Below are 16835 nucleotides of genomic sequence, written 5' to 3'. Positions count from 1 at the left end.
CATACGGGGTGGCGACCGCATGGCACTGCAACAAACATGGAAAGTCAAGAGAAGAGACAGCTTACACAACCACCTGTGCCCAGGTGCCCCCTCTCCTGCCAAGACCACTGGCATGCAGTGAGCTCAGACAGCGTCTCGAGACCCAGGGGAGCCCTGAGTCCCACCCAAGTGAGGCTGCCAGCCTCTCCGCCACCTCCCTGCCCCTCCCAGGCCACCCCCCCCCCCCCCACCCAGGCCCAAGAGCTACCAGGCCGTACACAGGGGCCTGTTTCTGGAATCAGCAACAACGCATACTCACAAGCAGAGGATGGCTACTCACCACTCAGGTCGATTCACCATTCTTCCTGTTGGTGGCCACAGGTGGGGTTAGGGGCCCCCAACACAGGCCCCCATGTTAGGGGGTGTGATAGGAGCTTCAAGACCCCTCCCTGCCCCCAGGGTGGCACCCGAAGTGAGCAAGAGGCTGGCAACACACAGGGCCCCAGTGCCAGCGCACCCGCGTCAAGGAGTGGAGGGAAGGCCTCTCCTTGGGCAACATCAAGGCCTTTCGTGGTGGGACCTCCATCTTTTGCATGTCATGTCATGTTCCAACACCTACGCCTGACAAACACATTTACAACACACTCCCACCATCCTGGCAGGCCCCGCTGTCACTAAAGTTGTCCCCTGGCCAGGAAGGCCTCCCTGACCTCCACAGAGACCTCCTGATATGGAGAGGGAGGGGAAGGGGCGAAGGCCTTAAAGGAGAGGGGCTGGCCCGCCGGTCCCGGCTGGGCCTCCGCGCTGCAGGCGAGGCCGCCCCCACCCAGCGCCCCACACGTGTGCCGGGGCCCCCGCTCCACGGGCAGATGACGCCGGTCACACAGGGGCTCGGCGCGCCACCTCCCACCACGCACAGGACCCGAGCTAGCAGGAGACCCCCACGGCAGGAGCCAGGGCCCAGGGGACACCAGTCCCGTGTCCTCAGGCACCCAGCCCAGACGAGAAGGATGGGGCACCCGCCAGTTGCTTCCGGCCAAGGCCCCCGGTGGACCCAGAGCCTAGGAATCCCGGGGGAGCTGGGGCATCTCCGGACGGGGTTTGAGGGAGAGTAAGCAGCCGCCTGTGAGGGGCCTCGGCCTACTGGTCATGAAAGAGTCCTGGGCAGAGGCCAAGACCCCTCAAGGAGACCCTCCTCCGGGGGCAGCCCTGCCCTGGCCAGGCCCCGTGCCCCCAGTCCTGGGAGCAAAGGGCACCACGGTCTCTCTGATGTCCACCTGTCTGTCCCGGGGCTGGTCCTCGGAGAGTGCGCCTTCCAGGGAACACAGCTGTGACCCCGTCAGCAGGAGAAGCCCCAGGGCCGGTCCCGTCCCCACCTCTCGGCCTATCTGCTTCTGGCCACCAAGTCCGACGGTGGGCCCCTGGAACTCACCCCTCGGGAGTGTCCCACCGCAGACCTAACCTTCCCCCTCCGGGGAGGGGGCCCTCAGAGACGGCCCAGCCCAGGCCGGGAAGAGGCTGGCAGCGGTCGACAAGCTTGAAGACATGGCCCTGTGTGGCCAGGACCCCCCCAGGAGCGCCCAGGGTCTGCACGTGCATGAAGGGGACGAAGAAAGGCATCGTGGAGAAGCTGGCAACTGTGCAACAACGCCTGCGTGAAGTTGTTCTTGCCCAGTCAGCGTTACACACAAGTGGCAGGGCTCATATGACATGACCGGGAAGGGGCTCCAGGTGACACGTATTGCGGGGGGCGGGGTGCTCCACAGGATACATGAGAGGGAGAGGGGCTCAAGAAGACACAGGAGAGACGTGAGGCTTCTCAGTATAACACAGGATGGGGGACTCATGTGGCACATAGGTGGGGTAGGGGGTGTATGTGAACAGAGTGGGCACGGGGCTCAGCGTCACACCCAGGAGGAGGAGGGGCTCAGACGGACCCAGGTGTAGAGCAAGGACTCTATGTGGCACGGGGGGCTCAGTGTGGCATGAGCGGGGATGGGTTGTCACGGGACACATAAGTGGGGGGGCTCAGTGTGACCCAGGACAGTGTGACCTAGGACAGTGTGACCCAGGACCCAGGAGGAGATGCTCAGTATACGGCGAGGGTGGGGAAGGGACTCAGTCACACACGGGGGCAGGGGGAGCCAGGCGTGACCTTGTGGGCCAGAGGTCTCATGGGGATCACGAGCAAGGGAAGGAATTGGTGTGACACACGGGTGGAGAAGAGGCTCTGGGTGGAACTGGAGAAGGAAGGGACTCAGAATCACATGAGAAGGGGAGTAGACATGCAAAATGTGAAAGGGGGCGGGGCTCAAAGGGAGACATGAAGGGGAGGGGCTCAGAGGGATACATGAAAGGGGCGGGGCTCAGAGGGACACATGAAGGGGAGGGGCTCAGAGAGACATGGAAGGGGCGGGGCTCAGAGGGACACATAAAGGGGAGGGGCTCAGAGGGAGACATGAAGGGGAGGGGCTCAGAGGGAGACATGAAGGGGGGAGGGGCTTAGAGGGATACAAGAAAGGGTGGGGGTTCAGAGGGAAACATGAAAAGGGGCGGGGCTCAGAAGGCGACACGAAGGGGCGGGGCTCAGAGGGACACATGAAAGGGGAGGGGCTCAGAGGGAGACATGAAAGGGGGCGGGGCTCAGAGGGAGACATGAAAGGGGGCGGGGCTCAGAGGGAGACATGAAAGGGGGCGGGGCTCAGAGAGAAACATGAAGGGAGAGGGGCTCAGAGGGACACATGAAAGGGGAGGGGCTCAGGGAGACATGAAAGGGGGAGGGGCTCAGAGAGAAACATGAATGGGAGGGGCTCAGAGGGAGACATGGGGGGCAGGGCTCAGAGGGATAAAAGTAAGGGGGAGGAGCTCAGCAGGATACATGAAAGGGGGAGGGGCTCAGAAGGACACATGAAGGGGAGGGGCTCATGGAGACATGGAAGGGGGCGGGGCTCAGAAGGACACATGAAAGGGGAGGGGCTCAGAGGGATACAAGAAAGGGGGACGGGCTCAGAGGGAGACATGAAAGGGGCGGGGCTCAGAGGGATAAAAGAAAGGGGGAGGAGTTCAGCAGGATACATGAAAGTGGGAGGGGCTCAGAGGTACACATGAAAGGGGAGGGGCTCAGAGGGAGACATGAAAGGGGCGGGGCTCAGAAGGATAAAAGAAAGGGGGAGGGACTCAGCAGGATACATGAAAGGGGAGGGGCTGAGGGACACATGAAATGGGAGGGGCTCAGAGGGAGACATGAAAGGGGGAGGGGCTCAGAGGGATAAAAGAAAGGGGGAGTAGCTCAGCAGGATACATGAAAGGGGAGGGGCTCAGAGGGACACAAGAAAGGGGAGGGGCTCAGAGGGATACATGAAGGGGAGGGGCTCAGAGGGAGACATGAAAGGGGAGGGGCTCAGCGGGATACATGAAACGGGGAGGAGCTCAGAGGGACACACGAAAGGGGGAGGGGCTCAGAGGGACACAAGAAAGGGGAGGGGCTCAGAGGGATACATGAAGGGGAGGGGCTCAGAGGGAGACATGAAAGGGGAGGGGCTCAGCGGGATACATGAAATGGGGAGGAGCTCAGAGGGACACACGAAAGGGGGAGGGGCTCAGAGGGATAAAAGAAAGGGGGAGGAGCTCAGCAGGATACATGAAAGGGGGAGGGGCTCAGAGGGACACAAGAAATGGGAGGGGCTCAGTGGAATACATGAAAGGGGGAGGAGCTCAGAGGGACACATGAAAGGGGGAGGGGCTCAGAGGGATAAAAGAAAGGGGGAGGAGCTCAGCAGGATACATGAAAGGGGGAGGAGCTCAGAGGGACACAAGAAAGGGGAGGGGCTCAGTGGACACATGGAAAAGTAAGGGGCTCAGCGGGATACATGAAAGGGGAGGGCCTCAGAGGGAGACATGAAAGGGAAGGGGCTCAGAGGGATTCAAGAAAGGGGGAGGGGCTCAGAGGGATACATGAAAGGGGAGGGGCTCAGCGGGACACATGAAAGGGGAGGGGCTCAGAGGGATACAAAAAAGGGGGAGGGGCTGAGCGGGATACACGAAAGAGGGAGGGGCTCAGAGGGATACATGAAAGGGGGAGGGGCTCAGTGGGGTACATGAAAGGGGAGGGGCTCAGAGGGACACATGAAATGGGAGGGGCTCAGAGGAATACAAGAAAGGGGGAGGGGCTCAGAAGGATACATGAAAGGGGAGGGGCTCAGAGGGACACATGAAAGGGGAGGGGCTCAGAGGGATACATGAAAGAGGGAGGGGCTGAGCGGGATACACAAAAGGGGGAGGGGCTCAGAGGGATACATGAAAGCGGGAGGGGCTCAGCGGAATAAAAGAAAGGGGGAGGGCTCAGTGGGATACGTGAAAGGGGAGGGGCTCAGAGGGATACATGAAAGGGGGAGGGGCTCAGCGGATACAAGAAAGGGGAGGGCTCAGCGGGATACATGAAAGGGGAGGAGCTCAGAGGGAGACATGGAAGGGGCGGGGCTCAGAGGGAGACATGGAAGGGGCGGGGCTCAGAGGGACACATAAAGGGGAGGGGCTCAGAGGGAGACATGAAGGGGAGGGGCTCAGAGGGAGACATGAAGGGGGGAGGGGCTTAGAGGGATACAAGACGGTGGGGGCTCAGAAGGAAACATGAAAAGGGGCGGGGCTCAGAAGGAGACACGAAGGGGCGGGGCTCAGAGGGACACATGAAAGGGGAGGGGCTCAGAGGGAGACATGAAAGGGGGCGGGGCTCAGAGGGAGACATGAAAGGGGCAGGGCTAAGAGAGAAACATGAAGGGGGAGGGGCTCAGAGGGACACATGAAAGGGGAGGGGCTCAGGGAGACATGAAAGGGGGAGGGGCTCAGCAGGATACATGAAAGGGGAGGGACTCAGAGGAACACATGAAAGGGGGAGAGGCTCAGAGAGAAACATGAATGGGAGGGGCTCAGAGGGAGACATGGGGGGCAGGGCTCAGAGGGATAAAAGTAAGGGGGAGCAGCTCAGCAGGATACATGAAAGGGGGAGGGGCTCAGAAGGACACATGAAGGGGAGGGGCTCATGGAGACATGGAAGGGGGCGGGGCTCAGAAGGACACATGAAAGGGGAGGGGCTCAGAGGGGGACATGGGGGGCAGGGCTCAGAGGGATAAAAGTAAGGAGGAGGAGCTCAGCAGGATACATGAAAGGGGGCGGGGCTCAGAAGGACACATGAAAGGGGAGGGGCTCAGAGAGATACAAGAAAGGGGGAGGGGCTCAGAGGGAGACATGAAAGGGCGCGGGGCTCAGAGGGATAAAAGAAAGGGGGAGGAGTTCAGCAGGATACATGAAAGTGGGAGGGGCTCAGAGGGACACAAGAAAGGGGAGGGGCTCAGAGGTACACTTGAAAGGGGAGGGGCTCAGAGGGAGACATGAAAAGGGAGGGACTCAGAGGGACAGATGAAAGGGGGAGGGGCTCAGAGAGAGACATGAAAGGGGGAGGGGATCAGAGGGACACATGAAGGGGAGGGGCTCAGAGGGACACATGAAAGGGGAGGGGCTCAGGGAGACATGAAAGGGGGAGGGGCTCAGAAGGATAAAAGAAAGGGGGAGGGACTCAGCAGGATACATGAAAGGGGAGGGGCTGAGGGACACATGAAAAGGGAGGGGCTCAGAGGGAGACATGAAAGGGGGCGGGGCTCAGAGAGAGACATGAAAGGGGGAGGGGCTCAGAGGGATAAAAGAAAGGGGGAGGAGCTCAGCAGGATACATGAAAGGGGAGGGGCTCAGAGGGACACAAGAAAGGGGAGGGGCTCAGAGGGATACATGAAGGGGAGGGGCTCAGAGGGAGACATGAAAGGGGAGGGGCTCAGCGGGATACATGAAACGGGGAGGAGCTCAGAGGGACACACGAAAGGGGGAGGGGCTCAGAGGGATAAAAGAAAGGGGGAGGAGCTCAGCAGGATACATGAAAGGGGGAGGGGCTCAGAGGGACACAAGAAATGGGAGGGGCTCAGTGGACACATGGAAAAGTAAGGGGCTCCGCGGGATACATGAAAGGGGAGGGCCTCAGAGGGAGACATGAAAGGGAAGGGGCTCAGAGGGATTCAAGAAAGGGGGAGGGGATCAGCGGGACACATGAAAGGGGAGGGGCTCAGAGGGATACAAGAAAGGGGGAGGGGCTGAGCGGGATACACGAAAGAGGGAGGGGCTCAGAGGGATACATGAAAGGGGGAGGGGCTCAGAAGGATACATGAAAGGGGAGGGGCTCAGAGGGACACATGAAAGGGGAGGGGCTCAGAGGGATACATGAAAGGGGAGGGGCTCAGAGGGACACATGAAAGGGGGAGGGGCTCAGAGGGATACATGAAAGGGGGAGGGGCTGAGCGGGATACACAAAAGGGGGAGGGGCTCAGAGGGATACATGAAAGCAGGAGGGGCTCAGCGGAATAAAAGAAAGGGGGAGGGCTCAGTGGGATACATGAAAGGGGGAGGGGCTCAGCGGATACAAGCAAGGGGAGGGCTCAGCGGGATACATGAAAGGGGAGGAGCTCAGAGGGACACATGATAGGGGAGGGGCTCAGAGGGATAAAAGAAAGGGGGAGGGCTCAGCAGGATACATGAAAGGGGAGGAGCTCAGAGGGAGAGATGAAAGGGACAGGGGCTCAGAGGGACACAAGAAAGGGGAGGGGCTCCGCGGGATACATGAAAGAGGGAGGGGCTCAGAGGGAGACATGACAGGGGAGGGGCTCAGAGAGATACAAGACAGGGCGACGGGCTCAGAGGGAGATATGAAAGGGGAGGGGCTCAGAAGGAGTCATTCAAGGGGGAGGGGCTCAGAGGGATACAAGCAAGGGGGAAGGGCTCAACAGGATACATGAAAGGGGGAGGCCTCAGTGGACACATGGAAAAGTAAGGGGCTCAGTTTTACCCAGGAACAGGGGAAGAGTTCAGTAGGACACAGATAGGAGCCCCAGGGAACACATGGAAGGAAGAGCGTCTAGTGGCACTTTAGAAAGAGTGGGCAGCTCAGTGGCGCTCATGGACACAGCACAGGCCAGGTGTCAGTGAGCCACGGGCAAGGGGGAGGAGCTCAGCGGGACACAGCACAGGCCAGGTGTCAGTGAGCCACGGGCAAGGGGGAGGAGCTCAGCGGGACACAGGACAGGCCAGGTGTCAGTGAGCCACGGGCAAGGGGGAGGAGCTCAGCGGGACACAGGACAGGCAAGGTGTCAGTGAGCCACGGGCAAGGGGGAGGAGCTCAGCGGGACACAGGACAGGGGGAGAGGCTCCTCGGGGCACATTCCGGGGGAGCGGTTCAGTCGGACACATGTATGCCGCAGGGCTTGCATCTAACGTACGGCTGGGGGAGGGTCTGCTGTGACACACGGATAGGTGGTGGAAGAGACCTCTCCTGACACACGAGTGCAGGTGAGACCAGGTGAGTCACAGGTGGGAGGAAAGCTCCATGTGACACCTGAGTGAGGGACCCGGTGTCACACACGAGTGAGAGAGGGTGAGCGTGGCTCAGTCATGAAGGAAGCACTCAGTGTGACAGTGCGTGGGGCAGTGCAGACAGCCATGTGTGGAGGAAGAGCAACTCGTGACCAGGAGGAAGGGGAGGGGCTCGGTGGACCCATGCATGGGTCGCGGGGCTCAGGGTGACACGTGAGGCAGGCGCAGTGTGACCCAAACGCATTCAGATACTTAATGCAGTACAGACGTGGGGAAGGAGCGCTGAGTGACATGGGTGGCGGGAGGGAATCCATATGACGCATAACTGGGGGGTGCTAGTGTGACCAGGGTGGACGAGAGGCTCTGTGTGACCCATGAGCAGGGGGTCTTGGGTGACATACAAGTAAAGAGGGGCTCCATGTGACTCACGAGCCAGGAAGGGACTGGCGTGAAAAACGTGTGGAGGAGGGGCTTGGCCTGACATAGAAGTGGGGGGGCTCAGTGTTACACGCTACAGAGGAGAGACTCAGTGTGACACTCGGGGTGGGGGGAGGGGGCGTGTGTGACCCTGGTGGGGAGGGATTCCAGTGATGCATAAATACGGGAGAGGCTAGTGTGACAGAGAAGCGGGGAGGGCTCGGTCTGACACAAGGCCAAAGAGTACCTCTGGGTGACGCCGCAAGGTGTTCACAGGACAGCTAAGTGCGGAAGGAGCTCAGTGTGACACTTACACAGGGGGAGGGAAGGTGTGACACGTGAGTAGGCAGTCCCCAGTGGCTGGGGAGGAGGCTCACGACAACACACAGGGGTGGAGGAGCTCTGTGTGAAACAGGAACGGGGCCTGGGGTCACTGTGGCTCAAGATGGGAGAGGGCCAGTAGGAGACCACAGTGAGAAGGCTCCGTGAAACATGCGGGTGGAACAGGGACAGAAAGTGACCGATAGGTCAGGGAGGGGCTCTGCGTTATAACTAAGAGAAGAAAGGACTCGAGTGTGACAGGTGAGCAGGAGTCGGGGTAACACAGGAGAGAAGGAGGACTCCATGGGACACATGAGCAGAGAAGAGGCTCAGGGTGACTCCTGAGTTCAGGAGGGACTGTGTGACGCCTGAGTGGAGAGGGGAGCTGTGTAACACAAGATGGGAAGAAGGGGCCTCTGTGACACCTGCATGGAGGAGGGTCTCTGCGAAAGGAAGAGAGGATCGGTATGACACTTGAGTGGAGGAGGGTCTAAATGTGACACCTGAAGGAAGGAGGGCTTCTGTGGGATACCTGCGTGGAGGAGGGACTCTATATGACATCCAAGTGGAGCAGGGTCTCTGTGACTCTGATCAGAGGAGGGACTCTATGGGACACCTGAGTGGAGGACAGGTTCTATGTAACACCAGAGTGGAGGACGGGTTCTTTGTGACACCTGAGTGGAGGCTGGGTTCTACATGATACCTAAGTGGGTAAGGGACTCTATGTGACATCTATGTGATCTGTGTGACACCTGAGTGGAGGAGGGGTTCTATGTGACACCGAAGTGGAGGAGGGGCTTATGTGATACCTGAGTGGAGGAAGTACTCTGTGTGACAGCTGAGTAGAGGACAGGTTCTATGTGATACCTGAATGGAGGGCGGGTTCTATGTGACACCTGAGTGGAGGACAGGTTCTACATGATACCTAAGTGGGTGAGGGATTCTATGTGACATATATGTGATCTGTGTGACACCTTTGTGGGGGAGGGGCTCTGTGTGACCCCTAAGTAGAGAAAAAGGTCTTTACTCTCAGTAGGGAGGAGTATACCTGTGGTATGAACCTTGGAATGCTTTTCAGCCTCAATCATCCCATGAAGAGCAGCCCCACCAAGGGAGATGATGGACATCCTCATGGGGGCCCCCTTCCTTGTGCCCTCTCATCCCTATAGACTCTCAGTCAAGACTGCACATCCCACACTACTTCTGATTGTTTCAAACTCTAATAGGTAATGTAACAATCCTGAAAGTTAGAGAAGTCCCTCACCAAATGGAGAATTTCAAACCTAAACCATGTGATGACCCTCAAGGTCCCCTAAAGCTGAGTCCACTCCAATCCTTAGAGAGGGCCTTGAAGACCTCCACCACTGCACCCCACAAACTGGCCCCCCATTACCAGAAAGTCTACAAGGTCTTCATGGACACTAAAAGGTTCCTGTTTCTGACTCTCCAAGACCTGGCAACTTCCCAGATGGATATTTTAACCATCACCACTTGACCACCCAAAGACATTCACGTCAATAGATCAAACCATCCTTGCCACTATGATTCAAAACCATCCCAAGGCTGAGAAGTCCATGCACTCCTCCCCACCCTCTTCCCTTCTCTCATGTCATTCATTCATTCCTTCCTTCCAACTTTGGTGAAAAGAGCACAAAATTCAATCCTTAACCCTCCCTCTGAGTCCTTTATGACACTTGGGGAACCATTTGAGCATCAGTTTTACCATCTGAAAAGGGAAAAATGTGAACCAACATCAAAGGATCTGGGCAGGAATGGGAGATCCCCAACAAAGGGGACAATGAAGAGGCTGACCCAGGGAATGGGGTGCACAGAACAGGAGCTAAGGCTACCAGTGGGGCCAGACCTGTGCCAGGGCCCTGGGGACAACAACCCCCATGAGCAGGCTGGGAGGGTCTGGGGTCCTGGTGCCATTCTGAGATGCCAGCTACCAGTGGGGAAGAAAGTAGGCACAGGTGGGCTCTCCTTGCAGAACCCACTCAACAGGACCTGGGCTGAGCCTCCTCGTACCCACACAGTCAGACCCAAACACCCAAGCCACCCTGCACACCCAAGCCGCCCTGCACACCCAAGCCGCCCTGCACACCCAAGCCGCCCTGGCCCAGGCTCTCTGCCATCCACCGGCTCTCCTGCGTCTCCCCGAGGCGTGCACTCCCACGATCCATGTCCATTTACTTGCTGCCTGGCACAGGGCCTGGCACACAGTAGACCTTCACCGAATGTGCAAACGAATGAATGAAAGCCTACCATGTACAAGGCCCTGGGGGCCAGAGGGAGCCCCGAAGCGAGGATGATGGAGTGAGGCAGATGATGGATGGGTGATGGCCAGGTCCACAGTGAGATGAGATGCTGTGCTCAGGATGACAGAGGCCAGGTGGAGGTGATGAGAGCCCGAGATGACCGGCCCACGGGGAAGGATGGGCCGGGACCCAGGACTTGCGGCGTACAGTAAAGCAGTGCTGGGTGAGGGGAGCCAGGCTGAGGGGCCCATGGTGGCAGACATGCATGCGATGGACCCCAAATACTAGAGGTGGGTGGAGGAGGAACCCAGGACCCACAGACTGGGCCTAGAAATCTCTGAGGCTCAAGATGGGACCGGAGTGCCAACTAACACCCCTGCCCACCTGCATTAACAGAATACCCATCTTGTACAAAGCTCAGAGAACAACTACCAAGCTGAGAAGCTTGCCAGTGAGGAACAGTGGATGCCCTTAGAGTGGGGGCACTCCCCATGAAGGAATTTTGAAAAGCCACCTAATCCCCCCTTCCCCCAGCCCACTTTTAAATTGGCAACAAAGCTTTCGTGTCAAGCTTACAGAGTTGCAGTGATGTGACTTCCTGGGTATCACATAATATTTATGTGAGATATATATATATATATAAAATATGTAATATGTAGACATGTATCTGTCAAAAGCACAGAGCTCATTGGATTCATCCACTCTCAACCTCACTGGCAAATCAATCAGACAAAACAGACTGTCATCAGCGAAAGTCTGGCGTTTTTAGCACCTTCAATCCAGACCAATGAAACCCTAAGCATTGCAAAGACAAACATTACCCTTCTGGATTCTGAATCTCAGGTACACGCATCCCCCAGATGAGAAGGGGATGGCGCACCTGGGACAACCAGATGGGAACTGACCTGGATGGAGCAGCCTCTGGGCTGAGTGCCGGGGTTGCAGGCATCGTCCAGGTCCGAGGCTCTGTCGAGGCCACAGTGCGGTGCCAACATCTGGGTCCAGAGGTCCTGGCCAGCGCCCGTGGGTGGCAGACACCCCAAGCAGTGGCCAGGGAGGCTGAGCAGGCTGCAGACACTGGGCAGGACCCAACATGTCCAGCTCAACACCCTATCCCTCCATCCAGGAGGTGGCCGGACAAATACTGTGAGCTGCTGGGGAAGCTGGGGTCTTGGGGCTGGCCTGGGGGAGCTGATCAGAGTCCCAGGAAGGGAGGAAGGAACTGGGGGGCTGCAGGCGGGGGAGGCCCCACTCGGGAACACAGCTGGTGAGAGGGGGCATCAATAGCTCCTGGGGGCAAGATTGCCAAGGAGAGGCACTGTGGTGGGCTTGGGGGCACGGACCGGGAACGGTCAGGGGCGAGGACCGAGGATGCCACCCTCATGTTCATGGTGGCAAAGCTCGTTGACAGGTGGGCTGGCGGGGAGCTACAGGGGGCTTGTGGCAGGGGGTACTGCAGAGAGTGGGTCTGCGAGGGAATGGATGTGGAGTTCAGATTCAGGGCATCTGAGGCTAGGGAGAGACCCACTGTCTCTCATTTCCAGTCACTCTCCACCTGTCTCTCTCGCTCTCTCACACACACATGCACACACACATTTGCACATGTGCACACACCCATGCACACACAGGCAGGCTCAAACACATCCATCCCCCAACCGAGGCTAGGGCCCCCCTGCACCACGAGCACCATCCCCCAGGGTCGGGAGAGCACTCGAGACTAACCTGGGGCAGCCACCCAAGTACCTATCTGATGCTGGGGACAGTGCAGGAGCTGGGGTGAAGGGGTGCAGACTGATCTCTGAGTCAGGGGTTCCAGGTGGCAGGAACCTTCAGAAACAGCCCCCTTGTAGGTGGCATGAGTCTGGGCTGCATGGGGAGTGTCGGCTAAGACCCTTCAAGGTCACATCCAATTCTAAAGAGGCAAGTTCCAGCTTGGGTCATTAACCCCAGATGACCAGGCAGGGGTGCCCTGGGGGCTTTGCTCCTAGCAGCGTGGCCTGATTCCTGGGCACCGAGGCCCTGGCCAGAGTATCTCAGAAAAGACCACTTCTGGGCCCAGCGCCCTATGGACACGGGATTATCTGTCTCTGAGCCCTAAGGTCTCCCCTGTGACGTGGGGGGCCCAAGGGGTACCCAGCCCCCAACAGGCACACATCCATCCACTCCTGCCACCATCAACCAACACCAAGCAGACAGATAAAGTGCTTTGTGAAGTGCAGGTATATAGGTAACGTTCCACAACGCCCTGCCAGCCCCCTCCCGGCCCCAACCACCCCCCACTCCCAGGGCCACTTGGAGCCCAGAGAAGCTCTGGCCTTGGAGGCCCCACAGCCGCGGGGAGGCAGCGGACTATGGGCTTCTGGCAAGTACCAGATACCAAATCAGCCTGATATAAGTCTCCCTGGGGTGGGGCTCCCCCTCCTCCGCCGATCACTTGAGTAACACTTGGCTGAAATTTGGTCTGACTCTAGACCAGCTGGCTGCCGTCTTGCCCCTCACTGCCCTGCCCATCTGTCCTTCCAACCCGCCTCCACCCACCCATGAGTGGGCCCGGCCTCTGTAGAGTCTTTGCCGCTCCCGGGACTGACTTCCCTGAAGGCTCAACTTGGGTGCAGGGTGCAGGGCTGAGGGTTAGAGGCCAAACTTTCTCCTGAGAAGAGCTGGGGAGTCGGGGGGTGTCCTGCCTGCCACTGGCCTGTGTGGGGGACACCCCTCCACGTGAAGGGGGCTTGAGAGAAAGCTTTCTGCAGGCTGCTGGCTCCTGTCTCACTCCAGCCCCCCAGCTTCCCCAGCCGCCAGGGCCTCCCAGGTGGCACTAGTGGTAAAGAACCCCCCTGCCAATGCAGGAGACTTAAAAGAGACCCGAGTTCAATCCCTGGGTCAGGAAGATCCCCCGGTGGCGTCCATGGCAGCCCTCTGCAGTATTCTTGCCTGGAGAATCCCATGGACAGTGGAGCCTGGTGGGCTAGGGCCCACAGGGTCACAGAGAGTCGGACATGACTAAAGTGACTTAGCACACACACATAGGGTTGCCACAGAACATAGAGGATGCCCAGGTCAACTTGAACTTAGGTAACAAGATGGTGGCCGCCAGTGTGGATAAGAAGGGAAGATTACAGTCATCTGGGGGAAAATGGCAGCCCAGGGCATCTTCTGGGTTATTGCTTCCTCTAAGAGCGGAGCTGGCAGCATCCACGATACCTGGGGCACGAGCCAACCCCTCCTGGGAAGGAAGAAGGCCGTGATTTTCATCTCCCTCAGGGACTGCCTGCCTCCTCGCCATGAATCCATTTCACCAAGTAGTCACCACTCACTCACCAAAAGTGGGGGCTCCCATCAGAGAACATTCCTCCAAAAAGAAGGAGGAGGACAGAGTGACTGACGGGGTAAGCTAAAGCCCCATAGGAGAGTCAGAGACAAACAGTGGTTGAGCCTGGCTCCCTAGATCCCCAGAAGGGGGTCTTCCTGTCCCATCACTCCATCCCGCCGAGCAGCCTCACTCCCTCTGGCCTGGTCTTCCAGTGTGGCGCTGGGGCTGGGGTCCTGGAGCACGGGTACCGTCACAGTCAATCTGCCCGAGGAGACAGGAGCTCTGGTGCCAAGTCTTCCCACTTCTGCTCTCTTGATGGGCATCTGTGGGCAATCTGTTCAGCCTTCCGGTCTCTTCCTGAATCTCAGTACAGTCAGAGGCAGTCTGTTGTCTGGAAGATCTGACCTCCAGAGAGAGAGGTCTGGTCTAAATGGACATCGAGTAACCAATCTGTCTCTCAGCATCAGTGTTTCCATCTGTAAAATGGGAGCTGACTGGGAGACCACCATGGACCTGATCAAAGGGGAACCCTCTACACTGAGACCACAGCAACAACAGCACCTGGAATTTAGTCTTTTGCACTTGGAGGGCGGGGACTGAATCAAATCTGTCTCTTTTCCCAGAGTCTCAGCACAATACCTAGCACACTCCAGAAAACCTTCGACAGTTCGACAGCCTTCCTGGGAGGGGCTGTATCATCATCTTCGACCTGCGTCAAGTCTGGAGGCTCTCCCCCCTGGTCCAGAAGCTCCCTCTGTCCTGATTTCCACCACCGCCGTTCGACTTTGAGCCTTGCTTCCTGCAGCTGAAGATGTCACAGAGCAACTTCGCATTTTTTTCACAAACATTATGAGCCCGCTGGCACACCCGTTTCACATTTGGCTTAAGAGACTGTTGTGAGGACTTCTAGGAAATCAGCAAGGAGTGATTCTAATAATTGCCTGTTCTTGGAAATCTCCTAAAATAACTTGGCCCAATGATGGTGGGGGGTGGGGCAGTCCTCTAAGACAACATTTCTCCTCCATTCCAACCCAGGTCTCGAGTTCCAATTACTCATAAAAGAAGCTCTTGTGTGCACAGTTCCAGATTTGAATGAATTTCCAGGAAACATCACCAAAACGATGCTGGCATCGTTAGGATGTGTTTTCCAAGAATGCTCGCTAGCTGCTCCCTTTTCCTGCAGACTCCAACTGCAGAAAATAAGTCAGTTTCTAGGATATATCATTGTAGCTATGTCTGAATGGCATAAATGATGATATCAGATTCTCAGAACCTCCCAGTCTACAGATTTTAAAGTCAGCACATGCAGAATAACACTCAGCATTCTCTTCCCACAATGTTGACACTTTTCATCACTTCGACTGTGTCAACCCACGACGTTCTTAGGGTTTCTGAGCGAGGCAGTGTTTTTGGCCTCATTTCATTCATTGCCACCCCTCTTTGGTTTAGTGGACAGACTGGGGTCAAGCCAGCATCCAAGGGATCACGGCGACCATCCAGGTGCTGGGAGTAGGGTCCCAGTTCAAAACACAGCGGCACGTGCAACCATCAAGTCCGCGTGTTGTCTGGGGCCTCCTCTGCTGTCCACGCCATCTTCATCACCCATGGCGATGGCCTGGCCCCCTCGCAGCCCCAACCTCAATAATAAGCTTCCGTTGCTGGAAATAGGCAACCAGATCTGACCAGGCCCAGGGTCTCGGCCTCACGCTGGACTGGCCAGTGGGCGTTTAGCACCTTCCCCCGGGAGAGGAGCTAAGTCAGGGAAATGAGCTTGGGTTACATTCCAGGGTCCGGCCAACTTGGCAGCCCCGTGGGTCAAGTCTGGTGCGCAGCCAGCCATGAGTCCAGCACGACTGAACAGTGCTCTGCTGCACACTCAGGGGCGGGCCTCGGCAGCAGGGCCCACCCACGATCCATGACTTCTGCGGCTGGGCTCGTCCTTGCCTCCTCCGCCGCCAGCAGTCCCTGCTGCACCTCTCTCCTTACGCATCCGGAACCCAGCTTCCTACGGGATGCAAAGGCTACCTCCGGCGCTGCTAGTGAGGAGTCTGCAGGCCACACGTGGAAAGCAGAGTCCCCTCTGCCGCCTCCAGTCCAGTCAAACCTTGGCCACATCAAGTCCTGCCCAGGCAAGCCCACGGCCTCAAGACTTTCTCAGTTCCACCTGTCTGAGCTTTATCGGAAGCTGGAGCTAGGGTCTCGGTTCTGAAATATCAAAGTGGCCCCCATTCTGGATGCCCGAGGTTCACTAGAGGCCAGAGCTGGAGTCTCAGTGCTGGAACATAGACAGGGGTCATTCATCACAGACAATGTGAAGTTCATCAGAGGCTAGAGCTGGGTTCTTAGCTCTAGACATCACAGGGGCCCTCAGTCTGGATGACCAAGGTTCACGGGAGGCCAGAGACGAGGTCTCAGCTCTGGAACATCAAAGAGGTCCCTCATCACAGACAGCTGAGCTTCACTGGAGGGTGGAGCTGGGAGTCTCAGCTCTGGAACATCAAGGGGACCTTCCTTCTGGATGTGTGAGCTTCATCCGAGGGTGGAGCTGGGAGTCTCAGCTCTGAACATCAAGGGGACCTTCCTTCTGGATGTGTGAGCTTCATCCGAGGGTGGAGCTGGGCTCTTGGCTCTGGATCATCAAGGGGACCTTCCTTCTGGATGTGTGAGCTTCATCCGAGGGTGGAGCTGGGAGTCTCAGCTCTGGAACATCAAGGGGACCTTCCTTCTGGATGTGTGAGCTTCATCCGAGGGTGGAGCTGGGCTCTTGGCTCTGGATCATCAAGGGGACCTTCCTTCTGGATGTGTGAGCTTCATCCGAGGGTGGAGCTGGGCTCTCGGCTCTGGAACATCAAGGGGACCTTCCTTCTGGATGTGTGAGCTTCATCCGAGGGTGGAGCTGGGCTCTCGGCTCTGGAACATCAAGGGGACCTTCCTTCTGGATGTGTGAGCTTCATCAGAGACTGGGACTCTGCCCACTACAAGCAAGACTCTCCTGGACTCTCAGCTTTCGCTTGCCCGGGCATAGACTCATCTGGTGGGCACATTAAGAGGTGGTCTTCTCCTCATCTCAGTGTTGCCTGGACTGTCCACATCCCCTTCAGGGACTGGGGTCAAGCCTCCTTGGCTGAGATATGGCCACA

Source organism: Budorcas taxicolor, chromosome 21 (assembly GCF_023091745.1).
Source record: "Budorcas taxicolor isolate Tak-1 chromosome 21, Takin1.1, whole genome shotgun sequence".
NCBI classification, from domain to species: Eukaryota; Metazoa; Chordata; class Mammalia; order Artiodactyla; family Bovidae; genus Budorcas; species Budorcas taxicolor.
The sequence above is the reverse complement of the archived record's forward strand: the minus strand, read 5'-3'. Positions refer to the sequence as shown.